Source organism: Cupressus sempervirens, chromosome 8, assembly GCF_028749045.1.
Source record: "Cupressus sempervirens isolate cs-2001-9-10 chromosome 8, ASM2874904v1, whole genome shotgun sequence".
Taxonomy (NCBI): domain Eukaryota; kingdom Viridiplantae; phylum Streptophyta; class Pinopsida; order Cupressales; family Cupressaceae; genus Cupressus; species Cupressus sempervirens.
In genome coordinates this window covers 786,778,086-786,794,842 of record NC_143125.1, presented here as the reverse complement: position 1 = coordinate 786,794,842, position 16,757 = coordinate 786,778,086, and positions in this window count along the sequence as shown.

The window sequence follows — 16,757 nt, the reverse complement described above, 5'->3', positions numbered from 1 at the left end:
ATGCAGAGTATGTGAAAGTTAATTATGCATTCACTATGAGAATTTGTAGGGAGCTTTAGGGATGTCTAGAAAGGAGATTCAGTCTTGAAGCCATGGCAACCATTAGCCAATTTGGGAGTTATTTCGTCCAATTCTCATCCTTTTCTTATTTGCACCTTGAAACTTTTGATAGTTTCCCCTTGAAGCTACTGAGATATCCCAGTGATATGATCATGTTGATCAAGATTGTGTCACAAGATACTCAAGTGAACATGTTGAGCAAGAGTCTAAAGAAGAAAGGGCATGAGTTTCCCATGAAGGTGGGAGCCTTTAGCTATGAAACCCATTAGGATGTTAAGAACATGTTGAGGGTATTTGAGATGAAGTATAAGTTAGAAATATATGAAATCTTGAGGCCCATGTTTGATCTGAATGGGTATGCAAGGGAGGTTTTGCAAGAAGTGTTATCAAGCACATCACCACCATTGAGTACTACTGAGCTAAGTGCAAACATGAGTTTGAGATCCATGATCATGCTCTCACCAGACTAATAATTGATCAAGTGATTATGTATAAAGTCAATATCAATGTAGAAGGAGTAGAAGATGATGGTCAGAACATGTATAGTAACACTTACCTGACCAAGATAAGAGGTACTCTAATAAGCTTGAAACCTTATGAGGATTTTAGGGAAGAGATAGCTATAATAATGACTTAGATTATCAAAAGGACCAAAAAATAGATTGAATGGACAACAGCCAGGAGTCAAGACAAAAGTACATCTGATCAAGCTTCTCCAACAGTTACAGTGGCTTCCTCCTCTCAAGGTGGCACATCAAGTGCAACCTTGGCCATTACTCAAGGGCTAGCATAGCCATCAGGTGGAGGTGATCAACCTCTCGAAAAAAGTATTCCTTTAGCTAGGACTTGTTAGGACAACTCCCTCCTAGTGATTAGAACTCCATCAGAAGCTGAGAAGAAGAAGGCAGAGGAATTAAAAGATGGTGTGGTCACTCTTTCCCTCTGACCTCATAGTAGTCCAATCCCATCTGTAAGCATTGCACTTCTCCTTTCGATTAGTCCCCAAGTACAAGTAGTAGATCTCAAAGATGGTGGGAGCAATGAGAGTGAGTCAATTGAATCTGACAAGGCAACGAAGAAGACCTTACAGTCAAAGAAAGGCTAGGATTATTCAAAGCTCATTTTATAGGCTCTAAAGAATCCTTTCTCTTTGACTGCAAAAATAATGACCCTGGTCAGGAGAAATATGTTTTGCATAGACTCTCTCAAGATTTCCTCCAAGGTGATCAACACAAATTCATGGCTAGAGGATACCCTAGATAGAAAAAGAAAGAGGAGAGATGAAGGAGCTTCTAAAAAAGATACTTTATCTTTGGCTATTCACTCTAGATTGGCACTAAGAAAGGTCAAAAAGAAGAAGACCTTGTCCATCCTCGGACAAGATCCTAAAATAGGGCATCTAACCATGGAAATTACAAAGCCCATTAAAGAAGAAAGAATCGAATATATGTCTACAAATGATTTTTCCCTACATTTAGTAGATCTCAAGGAGGCCAGAAATGACACTAAGGTTGGCTTGTGGAAGTCAAAAAATGAGGTAATAGAGGGATAACTTGAAAGTCTTAAATTATCAAAGGTCAAAATGAAGGCAAAAATCCAAGAACTGAATGACTTCATCAAGAAATTAGTCACCCCATTGAAAAGTGTCTCTAGAATGCCTATCACTAGTGATCCTACTATTGTCAATGTCCAAGCACTCATCTCCCAGCTCCAAGAAGATAAACACTTTGGGAAAATTAGTAGATAGTGGAGTAGGAAACTCAAGTTGGAGGGACTCACCATTATAGAAAAAAATAGCAATCTCATACTGAGGCTAGAAATAGAGAAGGACAACGTTTTTGCAAATAGAGCCACCATGGTTGTGGAGAAAGCTAAGAGTGAAGATTGTATTTCTTTGCTAAAGATGATTATTTATATGAAAGCTAAGGAGGCTATGGAAGCAAAGATCTTTCCTAAAGGAGATGAACCTTTGTTTGAGTGGCTCCAGAGCATGCAATTAAAGTTTGAGATGATCATGGCTATAGAGGAAGGGCTTAAGGAAACAAAAGCTAAAGTGAGGAAAGATCAAGATAGAGACTATGAACTCCTAAGAGGTCTACATACAAACTCATAAACTAGTGTGCAAGGGAAGGGAATCATTGGAGTAACTATCACATAGATAAATTTCTCCAACTTCATAGATAGTTTGATGGGTATATCTTCTGGTCACTAGAACAGAGTTTCCAAGCTCTAGAAACTTGGTGGGTGTGTACACATGGCCATGGAGGAAATACATGACCCATTAAGTGTTGTCAACGATTTGGCTAGAGAGAATTCTAAATGGCTCTTAAGATACACTAATGTACATGTACATAGGCATGAGGAATTGATTCCAATCATTGTTGCCGCCAAAGCCTACAAGGAAAAATCAGAAAAGGGAAAGAAGGTAAAGTGATTCATATTCTGCCTCTTTTGTATTTTAATGTAATGATTATAATGGACAAATTGGCTTCTTTCCATTTTCCATTTCTAAAGAGATGAACCAATTTAAATTCCTTTGTAATGGTCATCTCGGAATCCTATATATATTAGAATGAAAGATTAATAAAAGGTTGGCTAATTTTAGGTGTGAAATACTTGACGTTGCAAAGACAATTGAATGGTATTTTGTGTCAATTATTGTCTGTTCCATTCTATTTTGTTTTAATTTTATGTTTTCTCTTTCATCTGAATTAAATCAAGGAATGAATAGAGCTTCACTCTCCTATTTTGAGGCAGCGAACTGAAGATGATAGTATTTTCATCATAGGTTCAAGAGAAATCCCTTCTGTGTTTTCCTTCAAGTTAGTCTTTCTTTCTCTATAGTAGTTTCCTACTAAATCAGTTTAGTATTAGTTAGTATGCATTACTGGATTGTTAAGCCTTGTGGGTTTATAAGAGGTTTATAAGATGTGTGAATTCATAGACTTAATCAATCTTAAAATACCATTCCTTGCCTGAGTTAGTTCCTATTTAGGCCTAGCTTTCTTTACCTCTCTTGTTCTTAGATTAAGAACACACCCCATTTTAAATTTAGAAACAAACATAATTCATTGCAAATCATACTGCAATAGGGAGCTATACCTAAGAATTCAGCTGAAGGTTAGTCTTTTCAAAAGCAACTTTCCAACTGTTGTAACCCGATATTGTTCACTAATTTGGGCATTTAAGAGTTAAATCAAAAGAACAATCTATTTACCAAAAAAGACCAACATTGATATTCCTTCTACTTCTCATAGATCATCCTCATCATCATCATTTCAGTTAGATAGTAAAGATGTAGAAAAGGGTCATGCACTATGTGCAACTACTACTCCACATTCTTCTAGATAGTTACTGGATTCAAGTGCTTCACATCATATGGCATCTTCTCAAGATTTGTTCTCTTCTTTTGAGGCTTCTCCTACTCCACACATTTTGATGGGGAACAACATTGTTATGATTGTCTGTTGAAAAGGTTCCATTGACATTGATGATGGTACATTTCATGATGTACTTTGTGTTCCATCTTTGTCCCTAACCACCTCTCTATCTATCATATTACACACAGTGGGATAAGGAAGACAATTGAGTTTGCACAAGATTTAGTACATATCAGAGATAGTGAGACAAATAATATTATTTCTATAGGGATTGTTGATCATTCTTCCTCCATATACTCCTCTCATTTTGGTCCACCATCTCCACTATCAGAGACTCACTCTCCTTCTTCACGAGAGACTATTGAGGTGAAGTGAATCACTTGAACTTATGTATTATTCTTGAGACCAGTTTTATGACTTCTACACCTCCACCTCTTGTTTAGATTTCATCTATCACACATGATTATGTTGAAGTTGATGAATGATCAACCCCATGGCTCCCAAGATTCACCTACATGCAAACACCTATTACAGAAGAGAGAAGCAAAAAGCTATGGAAGAAGAAATTGCCAAGTCCATAGATGAGACATTCTTGATAAGAAAAAAGAAAGATTTCTATAATCAAAAGTGAATTTGGTTCTCAATTACAAAGGGAGATCATCCTTATAAAGGAGATCAAAACCCTAAAAAGGTCTAACCTAGTTTGCATCACAATAATTAATTATTTTTATTTATTATTAGATGCCTAAAGTTTAGCTTAAGAAGACTAGAGTTAATTAGAAAATAAATAATTTCTCTAAGATCCCCCCCTTAAACTTAGGGAGTAGCTAAGAACCTAGAAACTACTACTGAAAGTAGAATTGGGTCTCGGCAAACAAGGCCTGATGAGGTACCCAAGCACAACCAAATCTTTGGAAAGAGGAGAAATAGAGAAAACCACATGAGGAAAACTCTACTCCAAAAAGAGATGGAAACCATGCTAAAAGAAATTAGTGGAGGACTAAAGAAGCCTCCAAACTAGGAAATGTCCCAAAAGATAGGAACAAATATGATCATGTAGAACACCATTGAAGCATGTAGAAGCTACAAAGCTCTATTGGAAGTAACTGTTAATTTGAAGAACCTCCACTATAATAGAAACTAACAGGTAGAGAAGACTATAATCTACATTGAATTAGGAGGCACACAAAAGCAAACAATTAAACTTGAAGATACAGATGGCACGAAATACCAAATCCTGATGAGCTAATCAATTGAACCAAGGAAGCATGAGAAACAATAGAAGAACCCCCCTAATGCAGACAAGGGTGAGGTGATAGGCAACTGGAAAATTGGGCCAAAATAATTGCATGTCAAGGAACCATGATCAAGATGTACAAAAGAGTACATATGTGTGTACTGAGGTGATCAATCTTAGATAGGTCATGAGGCTAATGTCATGGAAGGAACACTCATTGGACAAAGGAAGATGAAAAACAAAGGCAAAACATCAACCCCCCATGGCACTTTATCAGAGTAGTGCATGTACAATAAGGCACAAGACATAATGAATCCCAAGAATACAATAAGTTGCATGAGTGTCCTCAGATGACACTGCTCGAATTAGAAGGCAAACAAAGGCAAAAAAACTAAAATGAAAATATAGATGCAATATGGCATTTTATCTCAGTGCATTTGCAAGAATGCATACAAATGGTGTTGAAATAGACTAGAAGAGACATAAGACTAATACAAAAGATAGCACAAGTCATGATGAATCATCTAAAGCAACAAAATTGATCCTCAAACCTAAAACAACTAGCATCACTGAAAAGAGGTCGAAAAGACCTTTCTAGTGATATAAAGAATTCCCAAATCAGAGATTGGTTGATCAAGATATGTCTTTTGGAGTGAAAAATTGTATCCCTAACTTTAATAGAAGAAAAGGCCATTAAAAATGCATCAAAACTGAAGACAAACTACACCACTGTGACAGGCTCAAAACCATCTTTCCAACGATATCTCATTTGCAAAAAATAGAGTCCATATGGCCAATATATGAGCAAAAAAGTGAAGGTGATGCAATGTTGATGTGCTGGTAATGTCAGCAAGTGACAAGCCCAAATTTGATAGGTAAATGACTGTCGAGGAAAAAAAATGCCAGAAAAAGATCCATCTAGAGAAAAAGTCCAACTGTAAAAAATAAGAGCCAAACAAAGGGCCGATGCCAGATTAAAAATCAGTCACCAAAATTTGACATGTGTGCAAATACCCACCAATCTCCTTAATACTCAACTTGGAGCAGGCGAGAGACACAAAGAAGATACACAAATCAAAAGAGAGTCCCAGCCCAATGATGGCTCACAACCACCAATCATGGGAAAGCCAATTACTGCGAGACCCAAGGAAATTAGAAAACATGTTGCTGGAAAAAGTTGGAGGACATAGAATTTCAATCAACCCACCAAAACTTTAAAAAATGTGCCTCCATTAATGCCGCCAAAGAAAATTCTGCCAATCATGGGAAAAAAGAACTACCTCTACCATAAATCACACCAAATTCATAAAGTAATGGTCACATGCCCAGTGAACACAAATACATCCACTGAATTAAATAAAATGTGTGCCTCAAAAAGATGCATATTCACCATAACGTGTGCACTTGAACAAAGATGATTGGAGATCAAGAATTGGCAATCCAATGGTGACCTATCACAATAAGAATGGTGGCTTGCTCTTTTTCTAGTGAATCTATTTGCTTTGGATCCGCCTATCGCACATCACCAAGAAAACTTGGTAGAAGAAGTTCATGCACAAGTTCTTGAGTGCCAAAACCAAACATGAATGCCAACCCACATTCCTCCCAAGTTAGCAATAAAAGAGGAGCTACCTCTAATACAAGGCATGGAACTCGCCACCAAAAAAAATGCCTAGGCCTCTTGACTATAGAAGAAAGATGAGACCAAAGATTGGGCAAAAAAATGTGTGAGTCAGGGCATGGACATAGTAAAAAATACTGAATGGTGGAAATTGAAGGCACATATAATGAGTAATCCACCTACACCATGCTGAAAGTAAAATCACATGCAAATTCGCATGCGGCCAAGGAGACCCAAAAATCAAGGTAGATAGAGTGTAAGAACTATCAATCCCTCCCAAAACTCAAGGCAGATAGGATGTGCCAAATGGTAGGGGTAAAGCTCACAAATAAACTATCATTCATTTCCATGTGCGTGCCAAAAAAAGCATCTAATCCAAGGTATAGAAAAGTTGACAAACCAAAAATTATCGAACATGTGCCATAGACAAATGTGTATAGTTTGAAATTCACACCTTGAAAAGCTATCAAAGGGAATGAAAAAAGTGATATGAGGTCCAACATGGCCAATGTACAAGAATGCATTGCATGGAAGCCCCAAAAATTGTGAAGAGAAAGCCACGTAGGATCCCCAACTTCAAGGTATAGCTGATATAGAGATTTCTAAAACAATGCAAGTTGCGTAGAGGAACTCCAAGTCGCAACCATTTTCCATAGGAAAATACACCACCTATGAGAGGCTTGTAAAATGTGTCTATTCCAATAAAACTTGCAGAGACTGTTGTTGTCAAGGAAAAAAGGACAACTTCAAAGGATAGTCACCAACAACCATTGAACAGAGGAAAAGAGGTGCCAAAAACAAGTAGCATGTGAGCCACTAATCTCCAAGAAATTGTATCAGCACCAATGAAAGTTTTCCTTCAAAAGATGCCTCCTCTTAATTTTTTAATAAAAAATTGTTGCCTCAATTCATGTGCCCAGGTAAAAAATGACCTAGGTGCAAAACAAATTTGCCTCAGATTTCAACAACGTCCAAATTGGATGCATTTTATATGGAAATAAGGGTTTTCAAGCGCTCTGAGCTCAATGGTGATGTCTGTTCAGGCTCACTGTGCTTTGAAAAATAGTGAATCCCTATATCCAATATAAAAATTTACTGAAAGCTCAAATCTAAAAATAGATGCCAAATCTCTCACTAACAGAACATGGGCATGAAGATATGGAGCTCTAATACCATGCTAAATTTGATGAATGATCAACTCCACAGCTCCCAAGAATCACTTACATGCAAACACCTGTTATAGAAGAGATAAGCAAAAAGCTATGGAGGTAGAAATTTCCAGATCCATAGATGAGACATTCTTGATGAGAAAAAAGAAAGATTGCTATAATCAAAAGTGAATTTGATTCTCAATTACAAAGAGAGATCATCCTTATAAAGGAGATTGAACCCCTAAAAAGGTTTAACCTAAATTGCATCAAAATAGTTACTAAAAGAATTAATTATTAGATGTCTAAAGTTTAGCTTAAGTAGACTAGAGTTAATTAGAAAATATCTAATTACTCTAATAGATTATTCTTCAATTTTTCCTACTATTGAAGCTCTAGTCATCGAGCCACCTATTGTAGTTGTTGAGGATATATCAAAGAACACACATCTCCCCTCAGATGATAGATTTAGTGCACCTGTTATCAAACCTCCACTGAAGACTTCATTTTAGGACTGTCGTGCATTCTCTTTTGAGCATCAGCTAAGACTTTCAGCTTCACCTTACACTCAAGGGTTCTATCATCCTTGTCCACTACCTTTGTTTCCTTCAGATTGGAACCACATTGGTATGTTCATTAACACAGAATTTCTACCATTCTAGGAGATCTATGGAATCTCAAGCTTCTATCATGGGAGATTTCTTTTTATTTATGTTCTTGAGAGAATCTCATGAGATGTTTCATTTGTGAACCCTTTTCTATCTCTTTTTGGAGTAAGGTTTTTCCCACTGGGTTTTCTCTATTTCTCTGTTTCATAGAGATTTGATTATGATTGGGTACCTCATCAGACCTATTTGTCAGGACCCAAGTTTGGTTTTAGCATTGTAGTTTCCTTGCATTTTTTCTCATCTCAAGGGGGGTATTTGAGTTAAAGATTAATTTAATTTAACTTATTAAATTACTTTTACTCCCTTCTTGAGATTTCACTTTATGAATCTTGCATTTCTATTTAATAATTAATTAGTAATTATTAAGTGTCATTTACCTCTTAGGGTTTCCCTTTTAGGGTTTTGATCTCCTTCATAAGGATTGATCAGTTGTAAATTGCTTCATTCTATTTTGTAGAAGTAAATTCAATCTTCTTGTTTATCGAGAAAACCCTTCTCTCTCTGCCTTTCTTTCTTTCTTGTAACAAGTTATTTGCATGTTGGATATCTAGGAATCTATGAATTTGTTCATCATCAAATTCTACAAGAGTATTTAGAAAATATCATTTGTTGATATTCTAGAAGACCAATACTCATGATATCAGATGTGATATCAAAAATTCTTGAGTACTTGGTCAATATTGTGTGTTGATATTCTAGAAGACCAACACTCATGATATCAAATGTGATATCAATTTTTTTTTAGTAACTGGTGAATATTGAATATCAATATTTTGGGAGACCAATATTCATGATATCAAAACCTTATTTGAGTAGTTGGTGAATATCGTGTGTTGATATTCTAGAAGACCAATACTCATGATATCAAAATGGTGGATATCTTATGATAAAAACTTAAAATTTATCATTCCTAATATTACCAATGGTGTAATATATATCTTGTGGTTATCCTCCCTAGCTAAGAGGGAGTGTTGATTTTTGGTAGCTTCACTCTAATAAAGTTATGGCTATATATATAATTATATATGATATATAATTACATATGAGATATAAGTTTATTATATGAGAAAGAATAATATAATAATGATATATATATATATATATATATATATATAACTATGATTTTTTAAAATTAATTATCAAATTAACAAATAGACATGTCCCACAAAAGGACGTGTCTCTTCTTCACCTTTGTTCATTATAAATAAGAGGTTTTTGCCATTTTGAAAACACATACCAAACATTATGATAGTTCCATTACATTTGTAGCGATGCTCGAGAAAAACCAACAATATTAAAGAAAAAATAATACATGATATTTTCAAACTTGAAAATCACTCTGGAACATATATTTCAACATTTGATCAAAAATCACTATTCCAAAAAATTATAGTTTTCCAATATAATAATTCTCTATCTTCACCCTTTGAGTATATTTATATAAATTCTATTGGTTTCAAAAAAGATTCTCAATATTAAATCAACATAATAGTAACATGAATATCATTTCTTTTTTACAATATCTAATACAATGATCCTCTCTTCACCCTTATACTCAAACTCCAGTGTTTTTCGAATAGATTAATATATTTCCAATACAACAATTCTCTACCTGCGTCCTAAATATATTTATATCTAAATTATATTATTTTCCAACAAAATAATTATTTACTTTCACCTTTTTGTATATGTAGATATAATGTGGATAACACATGAAAAGAAGCAATGTTGCACATTGCATGAAATTGTAGAAAATATACACGCACATTAATAAATAAAAATATGAAATTGTAAAGAGATACACATATATTAAGAAATAAAAATATCCAAAGTAACAATTAATTTGACAATCATAAGTTGTGAGCCTCTCATTTAGGAGGTCTTGGGGGTTTGAGTCTGCTTGAGATTAACAAATAATAATAATTAATTTTAACAAATAATAAATCTTGTCTTCAACCTATACCCTTTTAAAAAGTGCAACAAAATGTGATGATATTACCCCTAACCTATAATATTTCAAATTATATGACATAGCAAGAATAGTCATCCTTATCCAACTTTCATAGAAAAATGTATTATGAATATGGAAACCAACCATCTATAAGAATATCTTTAAGATATCAATCATCTTATGACATACAACTTCATTAAGGAGAATAATGATATTGCTAGAGATTATAATGGATTTCGCTAAGTGTTGATAATATGTTAGTTTTTAACATCAACTAATACCAAAGAGATTATAATAGTGATCCATTTAAGTTGACTTATCCTATGATTAGTCATTGATGGTTACTCTTAAGGTTAAGACAACAACATGTGGAAGATACAATGTGACAAGCTCATATGACTGGTGACTATCAACTTTAAACAATGACAAATTAAGAACACAGAAACATATTGATTAATTAAGTGAATAAGAATTCAACACCTAAAAGAGACGATGACTCTAGAAGTACAATCATCTAATAATGATAAAATTGGGTTGACAACTCAACAAATTACTAATAATCAATTATTTGTAAGAAAGTATTTAGTCATGACCACTGATAGTAACAACTAGTTGTTAAGAGATCATTAATAACCCATCAAGAGGGAAATAATTATAATCAATTATTTATCAAATAATACAAAGAAGTGTTTTGGAAGAGATAATGAACATATCTCTAGAAGGCATCCTATCTTATTACAAAGTATAAGAAGGCAATATATCTCACTTCAACCAAGGGAGACCATAAGATTATAAAATGAATTTGATATTATCTATAAGAAGGTATTCAAATGATTACATGTTTTAGATTTGATAAAGTTTATTTAAGTTGTTTAAGCACACTATTGATTCACCCTTCACCCCCTTGTTGTGTTGGTGGACTTTACTTTCTAACAATTGGTATCAGAGCATCAAATCCTTGAAGAGAAAGTTTAATAAATTAAGGAGATCAATGGATACATTCATGAAAGAAAAAATTTTGATGGAGAGAACTATGATAGTTGAAAGGGGAAAATGAAGATTCATTCGCTATGCATGGGATTCGATTACTAGATGGTCACAAGGGAAAGAAAAGTAGTGATAGATGAAACAAAGCTAGACTCATGTACACAAGATGAGAAAGATGTATTCATTTACAATATGTATGGGTTGGATAACTGATAGTGGGGAGGGGGTGAATTAGTTATCTTGGGTCCCATAAATAATTTTCACCTATATAACCTTTTAGTAATGAACTCAGTTAAACATTAAACTGACCAACATCAATTTACCATATTATGCATATGAAAACATGAAATAACATGCAACATATTTAATCACACATTAATATTGTATTTTTTATGTTGAAACCCAATTTGGGTAAAAACCACTATGGGGATTGTGACTCTTCTGAAGAGAGTTTAGTTAAGAGCCAATCATGTTAAAGGTTACAAACACATTTGCTAAATGTGACACTATCAGGACATTTTCCCCGAAAATCAATTAGATATGTCACTCTTCAATGGGTGGCCTTATTGAAGGACTTATTACATTTGTTATAATTCCATCTTACAAAGGATTCACAAATAGGTCTATTAAATCCACTTGGTTAAGAGATTTTATATTGTAATGATTAGAAAGTAACAGTGAAATGATTTTTAGAAATACCTTTTCCTGTTCAGATCTCCTTTCTTCTCTTATCACTTCTTCAAACTCTTCCTTTTTGGATGATCAATACTCACACTTCATATCATCTCTTTCCTTCACACTATTTTTGGCCTCTATTCTACTTAATGACTCTTCTGTCTTTATTCAGCTATCAACAATGTTAATTGTCTTGTCTATCCTTTATATAGGTGATGTTTCACAACTTAATCATATCTATTAGGGTTTCCTTGATTTCATTTCATCCAGTTTATCACATGTTAGCTTACATTCAATGTATCTATCACTTGGAAGAATGTGAATGCTTTATGCATTGTGCCAACTGTACTTCACCTTGGAACTTGAACTTTTATTGGATCATGAACCTTTCCTTAAACCTTCTCCATTTGATCTTACCTAACCAATTTTAATTGTATCTTTGAATAACAAACTTCTTTCCTTCCATAGAATCTTTTAAATTAATTCATATTCTTACTTGATGTCATCCCACAATCGATTTTATCAAAACTGTTCATCTTTGCTAACATGTTCTTCCTTCACTTCCTTCATTGAACACCTTCATTTCCTTAGTTAATAATGTTCACTTAATTGACACTTATTTGATCAGTAACACTTACTTTCACTTTAATATACTTCTACCAAGCAAACATTTCTTACCAACCACCATTTCCAACTTGGTAGCATACACTTATTCCTTGTCTTTCCCTTCAATATTTTATTATCAACCGATATAACTAACTTGTATATCACTCTAACACTTCATCAAATCATGTAAAACAATTAAGCTAATATTAAATTTTCAAATATTGATTCCTCAATTGCCCATTTTAAGCTCTCTCACGTAAAATCACTTATCCATTTCATCTTCTATCTTTACCAGCCATTTCTTTTCTCAACACCACATCCTTCAGATGATTTTACAACTTACATAAATAAGTAAATCAATAGACTTGGCATCAATGACAATATAATAAATAATCTAATTTTCCTACATTCCTTTTAGAGCTCGTTTAACTAACCTCTTAAACCTTTTTCATCAATCGGTCATTAGTTTGCATATCAATATCAGTTGGAATAACAATATGCTAGAGAAAGCATTGTTGTTAGCTCTTCCTAAATTGGAATAACAATATGCTAGAGAAGCATTGTTGTCAGCTCTTCAATCAGAAATTAGGATAGATTGAGGTCCTAAATTGGAATAACAATATGCTAGAGAAGTATTGTTGTTAGCTCTTCAATCAAAAATCAGGATAGATTAAGGTAAAAAGTTTACAATTTGCACATCAGAAATCAAGATAAGTTAAGGTAAAAAGTTTACAATTTGCATAGGTTGAGGTACATACTTTACAATTTGCACGTCATAAATTAGGATAGGTTGAGGTAAAAAGTTTACAATTTGGACATGAAAAATCAGGATAGATTGAGGAAAAAAGTTTACAATTTGCACATGAAAAATCAAGATAGGTTGAGGTAAAAAGTTTACAGTTTGCACATGTTGAGGTAAAAAGTTTACAGTTTGCACATGAAATTTGGATTAGGTTGCTCAGGTCTTTTAATTAAGAACTTAAAAATTAGAAAGATATGTTTGATAGTGCTAAGATGCATAAAGATGGATTAATAAGGGGATATTGTGCTAGGATAGATCTAAAATTATTGTAGGAATTATGAATTGTGATGGAATTTTTATTGAAGGGGATATTTATTAATATGGGGATTATTTGCTAGGATAGATCTAAAATTATTGTAGGAATTAAGAATTTTGATGGAATTTTTATTGAAGGGGATATTTTGCTAGGATAGATCTAAAATTATTGTAGGAATTAAGAATTGTGATGGAATTTTTATTGAAGGTGATATTTTTCTATGATAGATCTAAAATTATTGTAGGAATTAAGAATTGTGATGGAATTTTTATTGAAGAGGATATTTTGCTAGGATAGATCTAAATTATCGTAAGAATTGTGATGGAATTTTTATTGATGATGATATTGTGTTCAAATATTTTCTGTTGCTTATGAGAACAAGGTACAAACTATTGGCAAGACTATTCCTTATCACGCACAACTTTATCACTCCTAAATTTACATGTGGAAAGTTGCAAGCATTTGAGCAAAGATTCGACCAGAAGCATTAGAAAGTTGCAAGCATTCAAACAAAGAGATTCGAGCAAAAACAAGGAGTAACTAGGACAAAGATTGTCTTTAGTGTCCTTAACCACAACATAAGACAGACTCTTTTGCTTCAACTTTTTTTCTCAACCGTATAGTGCTGTTGAGATGCATCTTTCCACCAAGACACCCCTACCATTATATCATTTTTTCACATTGTGCAACCATGTGCTCACATTGAATGCATCTTTTGCATCTTAAGGGCACACCTTCATAGTCCAATGCAACTTTAAAGCTTCCTAAATATATATTAGGAAGTTAGCGAACTAGAAATACATTATCATATATATTTTAGCTATATTAGGAAGCTAGCAAACTAGAAATATAGGGAGCCAAATCATATATGTGACTCCATATGAAAATTTGAAAAATAATACCTTATACTATATATTTAGATAAAGCTAGAGCACCAAAAATGTAGCACTATACTCACAATCTTTCCAAAAAAGTGTTTGTTCTTGAAAGAAATGTCTTTCTCAATGCTTTCAAAGATGTCTCTTTATAGACCACCTCACTCTTTTGAAAAGCTCATAAGACAAATTTGAACTCTATGGAGATAAGTGTTGAAAATTCATAAGAAAATCTATTCAAAAAGAGAATCTTAAAAATAATTTGATGACTATGTCTAACTTTCTCCACCTTCCTTTTCTACAATCACCACACATCTACCAATTCATTCTAGAAGACCAATACTCGTGATATCAAAATGGTCGATATCTTCTGATAAAAACTTAAAATTTATTGTTCCTAATATTACCAATGGCGTAATATCTATCTTGTGGTTATCCTACCTAGCTAAGAGGGAGTGTTGATATTTGGTAGCTTCACTCTGATAAAGTTATGGCTATATATATAATTATATGAGATATAAGTTTATTATATGAGAGAGAATAATATAATAAAGATATATATATAACTATGATTTTTTTTAATTAATTATCAAATCAACAAATAGACATGTCCCTCAAAGGGATGTGTCTCTTCTTAGCCTTTGTTCATTATAAATAAGTGGTTGTTGCTATTTGGAAAACACATTCCAAACATTATGATAGCACTATTACATTTGATGTGATGCTCGAGAAAAACCAACAATATTAAAGAAAAAAGTAATGCATGATATTTTCAAACTTGAAAATCACTCTGGAACATATATTTCAACATTTGATCAAATATCACTGTTACAAAAAAATTATACTTTTTCAATAGAATAATTCTCTATCTTCACCCTTTGAGTATATTTATATAAGTTCTATTGGTTTCAAAAAAGAATCTCAATAATAAATCAACATAATAGTAACATGTATACCATTTCTTTTTTACAATATCCAATACAATGATCCTCTCTTCACCCTTATACTCAAACTCCAGTGCTTTTCGAATAGATTAATATCTTTTTAATACGAAAATTCTCTACCTGCATCCTAAATATATTTATATCTCAATTATATTATTTTCCAATTAAACAATTCTTTACTTTCACCTTTGTGTACATGTAGATATAATGTAGATGACATGTGTAAAGAAGCAATGTTGCACATTGCATGAAATTGTCAAAAAGATACACACACATTAATAAATAAAATTATGAAATTGTAAAAAGATACGCATATATTAAGAAATAAAAATATCCAAAGTAACAATTAATTTGACAACGGTAAGTTGTGATCCTCTCATATAGGAGGTCTTGGGGGTTTGAGTCTACTTGAGATTAACAAATAATAATAATTAATTTTAACAAATAATAAATCTCGTCTTCAACCTAATACCCTTTTAAAAGTGCAACAAAATGTGATGGTATTGTTGATCTTAGATTTGTTTTGACATTTGATTGTCAACACACTTAACTAATTCTTCAATTAATGCCCAGCTACAGTGTGTGCCAAGCCAAAACAATTCAATAGGTGTCAAGTGAACTTCAGGTACCGAGAAAAGTTCAAGTGTCAAGTGATGTATAGATGTCGAGCAGAGTATAGATGCTAAGTGAAATAGTACTGATATAGGTGTCGAGCAAGACAGAATTGCCATAGGAGCCGAGTGAGCTAGTTTATCTATATATATGCCAAGCATTAGCAACTAGTATGTGTCGAGTAACATAGAATCAACATATGAGTTTGTGCCTTCACAAACTCAGATGTAAACCATTTTTGGAGCTGACATGGGATGAATCTCGAAGGATCTTGAAGATAAGATTGAATCTTTTACATTACCTATGTAATCAACATGTAGCCAATGAGAAAAATGCAGAAGGCATGTAACCAATAAGAAAAGTGCAAGAAATAAGCGAGAAATGAAGGTTTAATATTGATCATAGATTCATACCTAATCCTAAGTCTTTGAAATTTTTAAAAGGAGGATTAAACCCCATTATGCAGTAGAGGTTATGCAAAAGAAAGAAGTGTATGGGAGAATTATAGTGAAGTGCAGAAGGGTGAAAAGACTTAGTAAAGAATAGAGTAGCATAGCATAATCTAGTTGATCAAGAACAAGAGTATCAGAACCTTGAAGAGTGACATATCAAATCAAGCAAGGATCAAAGAAGATAGAGTGGAACAAGGATCTCGAATCAACAATAGAGGATTGCAAGTTATCAGTTCAAAGTCTTTCTAATACTTTCTAGCAATTGTATTAGATATGGAAATCCTATGGACTTAGGTTGGCCTAGCAGCCATTTGTAAATCCTTTAACAGGGTACCATTCCAAGTGAATGTACAAAAGTCCTTGAACCAGGCCTACTTTTAGTAGGGTAGTGAAATCCTTTAACCAGGCCTACTTTTAGTAGGGTAGTGAAATCCTTTAACAGGGTCACTTTTAACAGGGTGTAAAGTCTTTAACAAGATAGGC